The 17,534-nt window shown below is 37.7% G+C and overlaps 1 non-coding gene and 1 pseudogene across 1 annotated transcript; both read right to left on the bottom strand.

Annotated features, from left to right (window-relative positions):
* Window positions 1-8,537: 8,537 nt before the first annotated feature.
* LOC142424033 (putative inactive 1-aminocyclopropane-1-carboxylate synthase-like protein 2 pseudogene) lies at window positions 8,538-9,859 on the bottom strand (annotated as a pseudogene).
* A 2,347-nt stretch (window positions 9,860-12,206) lies between these two features.
* LOC142425002 (U1 spliceosomal RNA) lies at window positions 12,207-12,370 on the bottom strand. The gene has a single exon (XR_012779408.1). It is a non-coding gene; the product is annotated as a U1 spliceosomal RNA (small nuclear RNA).
* Between the last annotated feature and the right edge of the window lie 5,164 nt (window positions 12,371-17,534).

Here is a 17,534-nt window from a genome sequence, read left to right as displayed (position 1 = left end):
TTGACCATTCCTATGTTATAGTTTCCACTCACAGTTGGATCATATAAACTATCAGCATCTTCTTCCACCTTTCTTTTTTGAGACTCATTAGGAAAATAGTCTTTTGGTGCAATCACAAAGACTACTGGTAAAAATACATACCAAGTAATTCACTACAGCACAATATTAAGGAAAACAAAAATCAGGAGTAGCTGTGTTATTTTATCAGATAAACCAGAGCAAGTAAAACTACTAGACAAAAAGCAGGCATTATGACATAATAATGCGAGCATCAATCCAGCAATAAGAGATAATTATTCCAAATGTGTATGGATCAAACAGTAGAGCCCGGAGAACTGATTACTTTTTAATGAAGAAATATACAAGCCCTCAATTGTTTCTGGAGACCTCCAAATTCCACTCTCAGCAACTTAAAGACCCAGAGACAGAAAATCGGCAAGGATCTAGAGCTAAATACCACAAGCAACAAGTTCTACTTGACATCTATAAAACACTCCATCCGTTAATAGCATCTGCATTTTAAAGCATCCACAGCATGTATCTAAGAATAAGCATTAGCAAATTTAAAATTATTTTAAATTAAATTAAATTTCTACATAATGGAATAAACTTGGGAATCAATAACAAAAAGACCAATAGAAATCTCTATATATTCAGTGTAATGGGCCAAACATGTGGAAGAAAATGAGATCCCATTAATGGGCGGAATCATATCTATACCACGGACTACTACTCAGATAAAGAAAAAATAACTACTGATGTGTGGGTAATTCTAAAGGTGGTTCTGTTGATTCAAAAAAAGAAAAAGGTCAATATAAAGTTTACCTTTTATAAAATGCAGTCATTACATCATTGCATGTCAACTTGAAGATATATAAGAGTATAGGTGTGGTATTCAACCTGTCAATCAGATCACAGTTTGAGGTTGCCTCCTTCTGGGCATGGCCTTCTCATAAGGAGGGTCATGGGAACACCTCCTCCCCCAACTTCTCTGCCTTCACCTTCCTGCTGGCTGACCCTAATTGCTGCCAGAGCCACTGGCAATGGATCCACAGGACTTTGCACCACCCGGTCTATGATCTTCCTGCATTTTGCATTATTGCATGTGGCTGTGTGAGTCTGAAAATGGCCTTGTGGACTAGCATCGGGCGTATGAACTTGAGTTGGACTGGGCTGGAATGCTTTCCTGATATATAACTACTTCTTGAAATAAAGCTCTTTCTTAGGCAAGTATGACTGTCACCAGATTTGTTTCTCCAGTCAACCCGGCGTAACACATACAACATGTTCATGATGTGGTAATTTTATAAATGAAAGACAGATTAGTAATTGCCATGGGTTAAGTGTGACAGGAATGGGAACAGGAGCTGAGGTTAACTATAAAAGGTAAGTATGCAATCTGGTCCCACCACACAGAGGCAAAACACTAAGGACGTTCAACAGAACAGCAAGGGAAACAGGCCAGTGATGTCCCCAGGGAATAACAAAAATAGACTTTGGGGCTTGGCACCCCATCACACTAGATCGACCAGAAAACACGCCTAAAGGCCAACAAACAGTCCTTGAACTAACTATAGGTTTTTCTTTGTTGTTGTTGTTTTCTGTCATTGGCTTTTTGTTATTGATGTTGTTTTGTTTTCTTTTGTTGTTTGGTTTTGCTCTGTCTTGTTTTTGTCCATGTTATTATCTCTGCAGGTCTCTAAATAAAATGGGCTGGATGAACAATCTGGAGGAGAAAACAATGGGACCGACAGTTCAGGGGAGACATGGCAGGAGGGGGAGATGGGGAGAAGGAAGTCGTGTTAACAAACCCAGGAACAAGGGAACAACAAGTACACAAATCGGTGGTGAGGAGGGTCTGGGAGGCCTGGTAGGGTGTGATCAAGGGTAATGTAACTGAGAGGAATTACTGAAACACAAACGAAGGCTGAGCATGATAGTGGGACAAGAGGAAAGCAAAAGGAAATAGAGGAGAGAACTAGGAGGAAACGGGCATTTATAGAGGTCTAAATAAAGTCATGCACGTATGTAAATATATTTATATATGAGGATGTGGAAATAGATCTATGTACATATATGTATAGGTTGAATATTAAGGTAGCAGATGAACATTGGGCCTCCACTCAAGTACTCCCTCAATGCAATAATGCTTTGTTCTATTAAACTGGCATGCCATGATGCTCATCTTCCCGACACAATCACTGAATATAGAGTGGGTGCATAAGCAAATGCGGTGAAGAAAGCTGATTGTGTCCGACTATCAAAATATATAGCATCTGGAGTCTTAAAGGCTTGAAGGTAAACAAGCAGCCATCTAGCTCAAAAGCAACAGAGTCCACATGGAAGAAGCACACCAGCCTGTCCTATCATGAGGTGTCAAAGGAATCAGGCATCACGCATTGTCAGAACAAAAAAATCATATCATTGTGAATAAGGGGGAGTGCAGAGTGGGGACCCAAGACTCATCCGTAGGCAACTGGACATCCCCTTAAATAAGGGTCTTGGGAAGGAGACGAGCCAGTCAGGGTGTAGTGTAGAAATGATGAAACATACATCTTTCCTCTAGTTCCTAAATGCTTCCTCCCTGCCAACTATCATGATCCCAATTCTACCTTACAAATCTGGCTAGACAGGGAATCCAGGACAGATGATCCCTTTAGGACCAGTGCTGAGAGTGGCTACACTGGGAGAGTGAGGGGAGGGTGGGGTGAGAAGGGGAACCGATTTACAAGGATCTCCACGTGACATCCTTCCTGGGGAAGAGACAACAGGAAAGTGGATGAAGCGATACGTCACACAGTGTAAGATATGACAAAATAATAATTTAGAAATTATCAAGGGTTCATGAGGGAGGGGGTAGTGGAGAGGAAGGGGATAAATGAGGAGCTGATACCAAGGGCTCAAGTAGAAAGCAAATGTTTTGAGAATGATGATGGCAACAAATGTACAAATGTGCTTTACACAATGGATGGATGGATTGTGGCAAGAGTTGTACAAGCCCCCAATAAAATGATTTTAAAAATAATAATAAAAGGGCAGTATGGGGGTTACTTGTGGTGGGACTCTCCAGAATCTTCACTTTAGTAGTTGGTACATGATTTTAGAGGTGTAATAAAATTTTATAAAACTGATACATACATAAGTGCAAGTTATTCTTGGAAAATCTAAATTTGAGCGGTGTTTTTTATCTGTGTCAATTTTACAAGCTTACTTATATAGTATAATAGTCATACAAGTTGCTACTACCAAGAAAAAAATGAGTAAAAAAGGTTCACAGGATGCCTCCATAATATTTCTTACAACTGCATGTGAACTTAAAATTATATAAAAAAGAAGGAAAGAAATGCTTAATTAAATAATACACACTGTGTTTAAATGTATTACTAATCCCCTGATAAACAGATCATTAAGAACATTATACGCTTTTGAACACAGTTCAATTTACATATAAAATATATTAATTTGCACTTTTTCATTGAATTTAAAAAAGTTAAATAGGAAATTGAAAAATGACAAAACTAAAAATCCTCTCATTTTCTGATACAGTTAATTTTCTCCCTGGGCTCCCTTCTCCACAATCTGTACTCTTTTATTATTACAAAATAAACTTCAGGGCTTTTGGTGAGAACCCTTGACTTGCTTATTTGTAATGTAGCCTTTAAATATAAGTTCTATGAGAAATTTTGCATCACACTCATTCAATTCCCATGGACAGGATGGCAAAAATAGTTACTTTTTACAATAGAAGCAATTTTTTCTTTTAAATTGATGACACTGATTTGAGATAACTACTCTACTTCAGAACTGAACTATGACTTGGAAATATATGGCTTGTAATTAGATTTTAGGTGTATAACTTGGGTATAAATAAGGTTAGTAAGTATATGTATATACATTTATTTTTTAAACCATTGTGAATTTGGTGATGTTTACAAAACAGATAAGTTTTAATTAAACAATTTATACACATTTTGTCTCATCTCATTGATTCCTATCTTCATGATACCATGTCTCCTATCCTACTTCTTCCCTGTGCTATTTCATCCTTCCTCTTTCCCAACCGTTCTGAGTTTGCACTTAGGTGAAGTGGTTGGTTATTCTAAGGTGTGTATATGTCCATAGTGTTATTGTCCTTAAGAAGTTGTCTATCGTTTTTCTGAAAACTGGGACATGGGGATGATTCATTTATAGATTTCAAGGGCGACTAAAGGCCATTGTCTCTGGGTTTCCACCAGCTTCTCTCCAATATGGAAGCCTGGTTGTTTGTTTTGATATTTATGATTTTGACCTTTGCTCCACATCTCTCCACTTCCCCCGACTCTGTTCAGGAAGTCTCATTCAATCCCTGTCTGGATGGTTGGTAGTAGCAGGCACCATCCGCTTCCCGTCTCAGAGTCATGGGGACTGAGTTCTTGGAGTCCTGTCACTGTTTCCTATGGGCCTTCAACTTTATCACTTTTTCCCCTGAACTTGGAACAAACAATTTTTGCACCTTAGATAGCCATCCATAAGCTTTTAAAACCTCCATTGATACTCATCAAAATAGGAATACATGCATTACTTTAAGTACATGGAAAAATAGCTATCTATCCTTTTTTTCAAATCTATATGCAGGCAAGATGTATCTTCAAGTTTGGGGAAACAGCAGTGGAGTACTGCATTACATTTCTGATTTAGAATTCTTTGGCAGTAAAATAAAGGTGTAAGAACTGGCAACTTCAATCTTGCTGTGTGTTGTCACCAAACTGTCAGCAAGAGCCCACTTCGGCCAACTCTGACAACACAGGGTGTGTTATCAATCAGGCTTGAGCCATGGGTTTCTTAGGCCAGCAATGCATTTCAACTCTTACCTTATTACCACATTTCTTGGACTCCACAGGATACTATCTTTTAAACTTTTTACTGCTTGTATGTGAAATCTCAAGCAACATAGCCAAATGCACAGAAAGTTCAGGGCTGTTTCATAACAAGAATTTAGTGAATGCTGATCTATGAGAATTTAAATGCACAAATTCTTATCTTTCAATGAGATCAATTAACCTCACACATTACCTTGTCTTGAAAAGGATATTTCCTTCATATTGTGAAGATCATTATAAGAGTTCCTGTAAAATATGCGATGCCACAGAAAGACATCTTTTCTCAAATATCCTCTTTAAATTGTGAACAAAAAAGAAAAATTACACTTGAATTTTGGAAATTTTATTTCTTATAATGAAATTCATCCAAATGGAAACTAAAATTACAGAGGCTTTAAAACAATTTTAATGCTAAGGTATATGGGAAGTTTGTGAAATGATTCTAATTTAAACAGAAAGTCATATTTTAAATTTCCAAAAGATGAAAAAGGCCAATCATCCTATAGGAAATGGACCAAGTATGAGCAGCAGAATATTTCATAAACGTAACTTATTTAACTTTTGCCTACTAGACGGTGAAATACTGTAGGAGCGAGATAGGATTTTTCTCATGTTAACTAATCCAGACAAAAGTGAATAGAGATTTGCTTTCTTCAGCATTTATTGATATTAATTGCTTTATTGAACTAGCTTTGGGAACAGGGATTTCCCAATGCCAGCATAAACGATCATTATTTATAAGCTAACTGATCCCACAAATTCTACACTTAGCTCAACATTTCCGTAGGAAAAGCTGAAAGAATATATTTTTAAATGTTGTTATATATTTCACACTGTCTGCTAAATTATAGAAGCTAAATGATAAAACATTTTTTCCAGGAAAAGAACATTTTAAGGTTCTCACATTTTCAAATCAGCTCTGAAATGCAGGTTATGATTACATTTTTCTTCCATTTATTTTTAATTCTTCCCTTTGGGCTTTGTCCTACAGGTGTCCCTAGTCACAGCCATCAGTAAAAACAGAACACATGTGTAGGCTATAAATCCTCAGTTGTGCTAATTCATAGGAGTAAAATATCTTCAGTTTCTCTTTCCAATTTCCTTTCCGTTTACCACTTTGAAGCTCTCTATAGTGCTCCAAGCACATGATTATAGAAACCAAATAATGCCCCATATTACAGGTTTCAGGATGTTAATTTCCATTGCCACTAAAAAAATCAAGGTGGAAATCCCTGGGTTAATTTAGCACTACACAGAGGTCGAAAGGGAATCAATTGTGGATAGATTGAAGGTGCTGACCAAGACTCAGTCAATCAGCCTAATACCTGGTATTAGTTCTAAAACGTCACCTTAGAAAACCTAGTCTTGAATATCAAAGAGTGAATAAGGTTCCCAGGCTCCAAAAGGGACATTCTTATCATATCCAGATATCCATAGGCAATGGTAAAGCCAATGTAGGATTGGTTATTTGCTTGTAAAGCTTAATTTCACTATTTAATAGCTCATCTGTTTTAAATCACATCACGTTGAAATGTGATATGCAAATTGTCAACTTAGAGGGTTTGCTTTTTCCTCATTCACTTTTATTTTGATATAATAGTAATTGTGTCTCTAACAACATGGTTTTTCAATCTTTGAATAAAAACATCAACAATTGAAGACAAGCAGCATAGTTATTACATACTTTATTTTGATAAATATATTTTGTTTTCATATTTTATTTTTCAAAATATTTACTTCTCTTGTGAGAAATGAGCACTTTGCTTTGGGAGGGAAAGTATTTGTACAAATTCAAAAATTCATCGGGATAGCCATCCAAGAGAAGTATACACATGGAGGACTTGGAGGGTGTTTTAGATTCAATTATTAAGTTATTCCATGAGTACATCGTGCCAACACTATTATAGAATTAATGGACTGGACTTACTGAGTCATCATGCCCTACTAACAATATTCCCACACCCGCTGCCTTTGAATCAACTCCAAATCATAGCATCCTGAACTGGCGAACGCGGATTTCCCATGGACTTGCAAGGCGTTGAATCCATGCAGAACCTCTGGGGGTGTGAACTTCCAGCCTTTCACTCAGCTGCTAACGGCTTTAACCTTTGTGCCACAGGAATTGCTCACTCAAAGTAGAGCATGTTCAAAAGATTTACTGGGGGAAATTGTAAGTGCATTAAGATAAGAAATTTCAACCACTTCTTTTTAGAAACGATGCCGTAGCTTCAGAAATTTCCTTGGCAAGAATGATTCCTGAAGACATGTCCAAGTTTTTGCTCTTAGGTCATGTACAGTCAACCCAACCTTCCACCTCTTTACCAGCTGCAGATTATTTCTCCATATTATTCATTTTTTCTGTTGTTGCATTCTACATTCCTTTCTGGTAGTAAATTTTGCCTATATGATCAAATATGCACCTAAGGAAAAAATTACACTTTACGGGGCAGGTTTAGATGAAGAGGGATTCGAATCACTTGAAGAAATCTTAGAAAGAGAATATTTAGTTTGGCTTAAATCACTGCTATAATCACTTAAACATGAACAATAACCCATTTGGAAAATATCAGAAACTGTTTTATATCACAGGCATATCATTAGGCCCCTGTAATGTTCCAGGAAACTACCCCCTTTAGCCCCAGTCTGCCTCCAGAGAGCCTCTTTCTATAACATCATTTGCAGTGGTCTTTTCAAATATTATTTTATTTTCCAACTCACAAAGATGGGAAGGGATGGCAAGAGTATGGTCCTGAGCTATTTCACTTTCTGGACCCCAGGATTTAGGAAATGATTGCAAGCCAGGAGGGAGGCTCTCCACAGCACATTGAGAAAGCTCCTTATGAGCCAGGAGCTCCACAGGGACCCCTTTTCAACCTATAAACAATATGGCGATGGGATGCAGTATGTGAAGCATCGTGATGGAAATTTGTAATGATATATGTTCTGATTCCAGAACCATAATTTATTGGCTTGTTGAGTGACGATGGGCACATTCTTTCACTGGTGTGTCTTTTCTAAAGTTTAGTTCTGAAATCTAAAATTAGTTGCACATGCTGCAACGGGTTATCCTTAAAAATAAATTAAAATGTGAAAATATCCAAAATAAAACAGAGAAGTTACATGGCAAATTTACAATCCTAAAACAAAGGCACAATAGATGAAGGAACAACGCATTTATATTAGTGCTGGGTAATATATATTATCGTAACAATTCACTAATCTAGTTGTAATCCTCACTTGCCCCACACCTCTAGAGCATTTTACTCAATTTTTTTAGAAATCTTCTGTGAAAATTCAACCACAACTCCTTGACATTGAGTCAATCCTGACTCTTAGTGGCCCTCTAGCAGGGGAGAGGAACATGGAATCATCAGCATGCCTCACCAAAGAAGCAGTTACAGCCACCACAATAGGGGTGAATTAACTATATGTTTGGTCAAATATTAAAACAACCCAATTCTCATCGAGTCATTGCCGACTCACAGCACCCGTGTAAGACAGGGTAGAACTGCCTCTGTGAGACTATGTAACTCTTTTTTTGTGTGTGGAGAATATATGACATTTATTATATGTTGATAAAAGACCATAAGCCCATCTACATCACGACCAGCATTCCCTTCCAGACCTTCCCAACCTCAGCTGAAAAAAACCCCATCCATTTCCCTCCACCCGCAATCATTAGCAAAGACTAAAAAGATAGAGCTTCCAGAAGAAATAGAGACTTGGCTCGTTTTGTCTCAGCGAAGAGGCAGGCACAACTACTTCCTCCACCGCAGCTTTCAGGAATGCTACCTTCAAGCACTCCTTCCTTTCTTGTAGACTTGCCTGGAACCTATGCATGGCTGTTTCCAGTCGAGGGCTCTTATCTGCAAACACAAGACAGAAGCAGCCTGGTTTTTTGTACATGAAGGACTGGCCAGGGGACAGCAATACCTTGTTTCTCACAAAATGGTGCTGAAGAAATTGTTCTTCTTCAAATGTACACTGGTGCGGGTACTTTTTCAAGCTGATCCAGATGTAGAGGCCAGAGCCATGATTGAAAAAGGGGATATCCAAGCACTTCCACTCATCTGTAACAAACTTGTGGGCGTCCCGGAGCCACGAACAATCAGTGGGATGGTACACCCGTTGTCAATCCACGCTCTGTTATGGAGAATTCAGTACAGTTTGTACTGGGTGAGGCCCGACAGGCTGTGGAGGTAGCCCGAGGATCCCACAAGCAGTGACCACATCCTTGTTGTGGGAGTAGAGAGAGCCAAAGCGGAAGCCACAGATGCCAAAATCCTTACTGGTACCCCAGATCATATGAGTCCTGCTGGGATCAGGCAAACTGCTCAAGCTCAGGACACGGTGGAATGTGGTGGCATCATCAAACACAGCATGTATATCTCATCTATAATCACATGGAGGCTGTGCCTCTTGGCAAGTTCCAAGAGTGTCTAAAGGGAATCTTGGGAGTAGATGTCACCCAGAGGATTCTGGGATTGGTTAGCACAAGACCTCTGACCGTTTCCCCTTCAGCTTGGCATCCTGCAGGCCTTGCTCCAGCTGGACCGGTTCAGTGTGCTCACTAGTGATCTGACTGTCTAGGTGGACGGATACCAGTTCAGTCTGTGACTACACATGGGGGCTGAAGGCGGAGCCACTATAGAAGGGCATAGGGATCAGAAAGACGTCCCAACATCACACAGACCCATGGCCAGTGCAGAGAAGATAGGGGAGCCGGCATTTAGAACCACCGCATTTTTTGGATCAAGGGGAGTAGGTGCCTTGCAGTCGTGGGTCAGGAACTGGGCCACGGCCTTCCTTGGGAATGGACGTCCTTTCCAGTCAGGGTATCCCAGTAGGCCTTCGTCAAGGTAGTTCATAGCATCATCACTCAATCTCTGAGCCGGGTGGTTTGTAACGACCCCCTTGCAGGGAGCATCTGAAAGCATAACTACTAAGGGACCAGGGTCCAGATACAGCAGGCTAATTGGAAAAGCTAGTTTTATTGGCATATTTACCATATACCCTACAAATTAATAGCTCAGTCATATTAAGAAGATTGGTGTAATGATCACTACCATGAATTTCAGAATATTTTCTTCTCATACACATTGTGGTTAGCTACTCATTTCCTCCAACCTCCCCTGTCATGCCCCTAGGTAATTATAAATCCATTTACAGTCTCTACAGATCTAATCCATGCTGGGTTTCATAAATGCATCAAAAACACAGAGAGGAGGCAGAGGAAACAAATCAACAGTAACGACTAGACAAAACATAGAAAAACCTCAATCAAAAGGAATGCAGAAAACATTAAAAACTGAAACAATTTTAAATGAGTTCAAAGGATAAGTATTTAATTTTAACCTAACTACATATGTTGTAATCAACTTTACAATGCTATCTGATATTATGGCCATTCATATCTCTGGACCATGGTCAGAGAGTTTTTACCAGAGGCTGAATCCATATGGGGACCCTGCAAATGGATATTAGTCTCTCTTTGTCATCCATAGTCTTCTGTTCCTAGCAAATATAGGCTGCTAAAAAAAATCTATCCAGGTTGCTTATATATTTTATTTCTTTGATTTGAGTACATTTTATAATTTCCTTTATATATTTTCTGTAGAGATGGGCTACATATATATTATCCTTAAATCTCATTTACTCTTAAAAGAGAAATGGAATTCACAATGATTTACAAGGACTATTAAATTTATTGTGCTTAACTGAGCTCCTGATTCATACTAAACTAAATAAATGGTTTTTTGTTTTTATTTTTGGTAATAATAAGAAAGATAATTAAAATGATCACAAAGAGTAGCTAAAAAGACAACACACATTTAAAAATATAAGTTTTTAAAAACCATCCTAAATACAACAAAATTGAATATATACAAATTTGATCAGATAAGGACAGATACCATAAGAAGAGTCCTATAAACTATTACTGAGAAAGTAACCACAAAAATAAATGGATGAGGAGAAAAGATGTTTTTCTGAATAAGGCCTATTACAATGAAACTTATTAAAGACGTTAAAAATCTACATACATCTATAAAAGTAATTCACCATTAATACAAAAATGTTTTGTATTGAAAAGAAAAAAAATACCATTAAATAGGAAAAAATATTTACAGGGGTATTTTCAGAATAGGGTTATGGAATATTCTTTTATATTTTTTAAATGTATGTAATTGGAATACAAAACTTTTAAATTAGAGAATACAAGGTATTCTTAAACATTTTTGATGAGTCCTTTCACTTATAGTTATGTAACACAATGTGAGGAAAAGCAAGGACGTAAATGGTTATAATTAATGAAGTCTTTTGTCATCAATTTTTCCAATTTTAATAATGATAACTATGCTTAGGAAATTAAAAGTAAGTAAATTTTGCCATGGCTATGCTTGTGTAATTATGAATTCTTAAATCACTGACAATGATGCAATTGATAGATGTCTTTCTAAAGCAAGGGGATGATAAATGAGTGTCCTTTCTAATTATTCACTAAAGCTATAATAGTTTTAGATGCAGCGCTCTTTCTTTAGGATCATCTGTTTTTATTTTCTCTTAGAGTATAAAAGGCAATGGAGAGAGGAAGCAAAGAGAGATAGTTAGCCCAACATAAAGAGTAATCTCTTTTTATTGGTCAACCTCAGTTTCTTAGATCTAAGCTCAAGAAGCAGAATATAACCTTAACCATGAGTACAAAAGGCAACTGCTCCCCCACCCTCCACCCCAACTCACCCCCCATCCCAACTCACCCCCCACCCCACCAAAGCAGCAATCATTCCTTCACATCAGACGACTTAAGTTGTCTTCTCAAAAGAGTTTAATCCGGTTTCTGACCAAGAAAAGACTCTTTTACTCTTACTCCCACACCACATGCGCTCAAACATCCAGTTCTAAGACTTTATTGTTTCCTGAATGAGACCCGCCTAACCTGATTCACAACCTCGTGATTCCACCCCCAGGCCTCCTCCACTTCCTTTGGCCATGCCAGTTCCAACTCTGAGGGTGCTGGGGCAGGTCCCACTCAGTCTAGGGATGACAAGCCTAGGAGTATGCTTCCAGTGTTGTTTGTACTTCCTTCATGTAAGACTGAAGGACAAAAGTAGACTATTGTTTCTAGTTGAAATCCTAAAAAAGCATTTTATTGACAAATAAATCAGGTGTAAACCAATTCCATGGTTTAACTATAGTAAAGAAAGCTATGCCATCACCACAAGTTCAATTTTAAAATGTTTCCTTTGTTTTGTATCTTCTTACTAGAGTCCCATTTCCCCTAGCCTTCCTTGTCATAACCCTAAGAAACTATTAAGGTAGTTGTTTTTGTTGTTTTTCCTTTTGTCTTTACAGGGGAGAGTGTGAACGCAGTGCCCTACTACCACGAATTCTGCAGTCAAGTTTCCCACATTTGGGGAAATCACAGGGGTCAGCACATCTGGAGTGCAACGGACAAGCCTTGCCCTGGGGAAACTGCCTTGATGATCATGGTCTCTCCCCTGCCAGGTAAGTAGATTAAGGTAGTTTTTCTGTACATTTACCTATCATGAATTCATATGAAGAAATAAAATCATACCAAAAAACAGAATCAAGAACAATAACAAAATAAAACACAGGCAATCCTCCATCCGAAAGAAAGCAGAAAGTAATACAAAGCAGAACAAGTGTAAAGGTGAAACAAGTGGTAGGGTGCTCCATGTCATCCTCAGTGTCTGCAGAGGGCCACCTGCCAATGCATTGTGTTTGAAGATGAGACTTCACATCCTTCGACACTGGACTGAAGGAATTCAATGCAGCCTCAGCCCATGTGGAGGTTCTGCAAATGGCGTTCACTTTCATCAGTACATGTACGTGCTTATGCAGAACTTTCGACCAGGACGGCACATGTTCATAGCCCTAGACTCAGGCTGCCTTGGGAAAACTCAGGTTTACCTTAGCAGTCATAAACTCTCAAATCTCACCAAACTGGCCCTCTCTCTGTGGTGTTTGTCTCCTTTACATCATCGGGTCTTGTTAACCTGTGCTGATACTATCGTGAGAATATGTTCATTGATGAAAATATAGTTTACTAATCTTGCTTGGAGTTCACATTTAAAGAACGTAGTCTTGAAAATCAAGGTGTGTTGAAAATGCAAAATGATGAAGCTAAAATGTTAGAACGGTCAGGGAATTCCTGCTCTTATTCTAACATTGCTAATAATTTTGACGCAGCAATCATCAAGTAAGCATTGATTGGAACATTCTTCCTGTCTTGGTTTTAAAAAGCACACGATCAAAGTTGACCGTCCAGATTTTTGTAAAGGGAGGATTCTACTCAGCTCTATGCTAGGAAGCTTAGTAATAAGGCTGTAGTATTTCTTAAGAAATTTTGATGAATGCAAGAATATACACCTGTCTATACATATGTATGTATATAGCTGCATGTAAACTTAAGTTTCTGTATCTTTCTAGGCTACATCCCTAGTCGTGTACTGGTATAGTGGCAAAATGTGTTCAATGTTGAACTGCTAACAGTAAAGTCAACACCATCAGAATTCAGGGTGAAAGATGAAGTCTCTGCTCCCAGAAAGATGAATGGCTTTTGAAGTCCAAGAGGGCAGTGTACTCTGTCCTATGGGGTTGCTATGAGTTAGTGTTACCATGGAAGTTTGGGATGGACATCAAATATATAGGTCAAGGGTGGTTCGGCGGTAAAAGTCTTACTGTCCATACAGGAGATGTAGCTTCAACCACGGAGACTTGAGTGTTGCAGTAATATTGAACTGGTTTCAGTGGAGCTTCCGGCTAAGATGGGCTAGGTAGAACTGCCTCTTGATCTACTTTCAAAGTCCAATTGATAAAAACCCAATGGATTCCATCACAACTGATGATAAGTAGACAAGGAATAGTCAGTTCCTTTTTTTCTTGTACATAGGAGCCCATGCACTAGGTAATGACTTCAAGGCAATTAGCAACAAAATATAAACACACACACTCAGAAGCATGCACATATATACATATATGTATATGTGTGTAATTGTGTTCCTATGAAAATACACATACATATAGGTTAACAAGCAGACACCTCATGTAGAAAATCTTTCCCCCTCAATATTTCTTGTTGTAAGTTTCATTACATGACATGTATAAAATAAATTATATTAAAAGAAAAAGTTGTAGTATAGATAGCATACGATCAATGATATGCATGAATTTCTAAAAAGAACCTGATCTCTACTTGACTTTCCTTACTGTCTTTACCTTGCCCTTAAAAAGTGCAGGGGGCTGGATGTAAAACCATGAAAACTCATTGGTACTGTGTATAGTTGAGACAAATTAAAGATGAAATATTGAAGAAGTGTACATTCCTGTCATCAGGTTGATAGAATAAAGTAGTCTGTTTCCAGTTGGAACCTAGAATCTCAGTTCTACTGGCTAACTCCTCTTTAATTTAAAATTATATTTATTAACTACTAAATCATTCAGAGTGTCTAATAAACCTGGTGATACACTCGATATCTGGTATTTCCAAAAGTGTTTCTTTCCAGAGGACTACTTCTGAAGGGTTAGAGCTGGGAAGGCAGCAGGAGTTGTGCAGGGAAGGAGCAGCACCACGCTATATCGGCAACCAGGTTAAAAGGATCCTTGGTGCATAGTGGTTACTTGTTTGGCTGTGTGTTCTGTTGGGTTTTTTTGTTTTTAATATGTTTATGAGAATGTTTTAAATTAAAGGAAACATATAAGGAAGAGGATCCTGAAATGTTTGCCACCAATCCTAATGACACTTGAACACCAAGAAATGTTGTACATTTTAATAACATTTTCACACAGTTTACAACATGACCACCCCGAAGTCATTTTGAAAGCAGCTCTCTACCCTTCAAGGTAGGCACATGCAAAGTAAAAGCTGAATTTCACTGCAAATATCCTGTTCAAAATTAACCCAGCAGGTACTGTTTGTATCTTTCCTCTATAAGTACTGCCTCACACTGAGCTATCGGATATCTTGTCTGTTCCACTTTGTGGTTTAAATATCTTTTGATACATTGGGCAAGATAGTTTTTGATTAAGCAGTGTTGTTTATGAGTGAGCAATGAGTGAAACACATAAACTTGCTTATTTCTAAAATTGTGTTGAATGAAATGTTTGGCACTTATTTTTGTCTTACAGGCAAAATTTGAATGAAATCATGGTTCCTTTTTTAAAAATTTGCCTTAAGATGTTTAAAAATGGGAAGGACAGCAATGACAAAATGTCTATTATTTCCCTTTTCATTTGATGATTTGAAAAGATGGTCATTTGTATGAGTAACAATTGACTAAAATTACTTTAAGATGCTTCTAGTACATTCCATACATTTTCAAACGCATTGAATCAGGAAATCTTGCAGAACGACTGAAAACTGATGCTAACTCAAAAGTTTCAATTTCTTCTCTTCTACTGGCAAAACTGCATTCCCCAAATTTTGGTGCTGAAATGTATGTGATTTTTCACTTTCAGCTCCAAAAGTACTGCAACACCAGCTTTTATGTACAAAGCATTTTCAGGATACTGTAGTTACCAAGTCCTGATGGAAGCATTATATGTCAGGACATTGCCAGTGGCTGCCTAGGCAAGGGAACCAAGGAACTAAATGATCTTTAAGATTCAGTCATCCTTAAAATTGCAGCAACCTCTTGATTTTTTTTCTTTCCTTTTTGGCCATCTGTCCAGTCTTTAGCATTTTTTTAAATCTGTTTAATGCTTCAGTACAAACAGCCTCCCCAACTAGATTTAAGATAGGAAAATCAAAACCAGAATGAATGAAGTTCATGGTCCAGATGTGAGATATGTCTGATATATGTATGTAATCACAATCGGTGGCTAGTCCTAGTTTAAAAAAAAAAGAAAGAACGAAAGAAGAAGAAGCAGGTCCCATGAACAGAACGGCCTCAATTAGTTAATCTTAAAATGTGCCGTGCATTCAAAGCCCCATGGGGATCTAAGAGGCTGCAGTTTCTGACTGAGTTTTGGAGCCACATAGGAGGACATTAGTCTCTATGCTAAGAAACTGCCAGATGATGCTGATGCTGTCACTTTGAGCATAGGACTAGAAGCTCCGCCTGGGTCCTAAACTCTTCTCTTCTGACCGTTTGATGCAAATGTAAAGAGATCTTGTTTTTCTAAATGTGAACAGCTTACATTCTTCCAACTTTGATTACTAAAAATAAAACTTGAATAAGCACTAGAAAAGATAGATTTTATTCCCCGGATTTGAATTAAATTTAGATCGAGAAAACTTGATGAAAACACAGGTCAGCATCAGCCTCTCATTATTTTCCATACTATCCCATCTCAGGCTGAAGTTGGTTCCTTTGTGGTAGGAATCTCTGTCCTGAGTCCCTCTACTAAATTGTTCATTTTTTCTGTAAACTTCCTGTCTAAATACTGCATCCCCATATTTCTCAGGCTTTTCTCCTGCTTATATATGTCCCGCCAAGGTGCCCTTTCACATATGCAAACACAATAAGTGAATTGAACATTAAATAGGAAACAAGCTTTATCATTCAGAGTTACAGGAAATCCCAGACCCAGGTCAATATGTATGTGATATCTGAATACACAATCAGACTCTTTGAGTAGCATTATATTGTAGGAACAACAAACACAGCAAAGAGACCACAAAAGCTGTCTTTCTCAGTGTATTCACAATGCAAATGAGCCATGATGAAGGAGAAAATCTGGTTAAAATCCCCCACTAGCTGGATATGCATATCTCACCTTTTATCTTCACTTTCAATTTTCCAATTTAATGGCTGGCATCTGTTAGAAAAGAAAAATGTAATGGTCAAATGCTGTGGAATTATATCTATAGCCTCCCAAATTTATTAGACACTTCCCTCTCCACCCTACCAAAAAGAAGTCTGCTATGCTGATTAGAATTCCTGGTTTTGCTTTTAAAGAGAGTTTAGGAATACAAGTTGGAATAGACACTTCTGAAGTTCTAGGAGTTTCTGAAGACCCGAATGCGATTTTTTATTTGGGGGTTATTGATTTATAAAAATATGATTGCTGTCTTTTAGCAAATGCTACCACCACCTACTGGCACATACTGTACATAATACTGAAAGTGATTCTAAATAATTATGAATTGTGCCAAATAAAGGCATGGAGGAAAACCCCAGTTATAGTCACTTTAATACAAATGTAATGCCAAATCTAGTCAAATAATCATTTTCTCCTTTTTTGAGAATAGATAGCATTCACTTTTATATTTGAATATGCAAATTGGAATGAAGAAAAGGGAAAAGGAATATGAAATATTAAAACAGAAGCAAAGAGGTATTTGATAGTCTTCAAATCATAAATGGTATTGTCTTTCACCTGTTGCTATGCTCATGTTTGCTTTTATTGGGAATTACTTTTTTTCTGAACTAAGACAGAAGAGCAGCTTAGGGGTGACACAGTAATTAAAAAACATTGTTATATAAAATTATTTCCAAAAGAACGTGAGACATTTGAAGCCAAAAACCAGGTACATACACAACGCTCCTTACCTAGTTCATCACTGCGATTAAGGAAAACCGTCAAAAGTGCATTTACACTAAACTTTTTAGAATTTGCATTCCACAGTTAATTCTCATTAACTTTTAGATAACACTTAAACAATTTGCTCTTCTTTACAATTTTCCTTGAGAAGTTCTCAAATCCCCCCATTAT

Source organism: Tenrec ecaudatus, chromosome 13, assembly GCF_050624435.1.
Source record: "Tenrec ecaudatus isolate mTenEca1 chromosome 13, mTenEca1.hap1, whole genome shotgun sequence".
NCBI classification, from domain to species: Eukaryota; Metazoa; Chordata; class Mammalia; order Afrosoricida; family Tenrecidae; genus Tenrec; species Tenrec ecaudatus.
The sequence above is the reverse complement of the archived record's forward strand: the minus strand, read 5'-3'. Positions and strand labels throughout refer to the sequence as shown.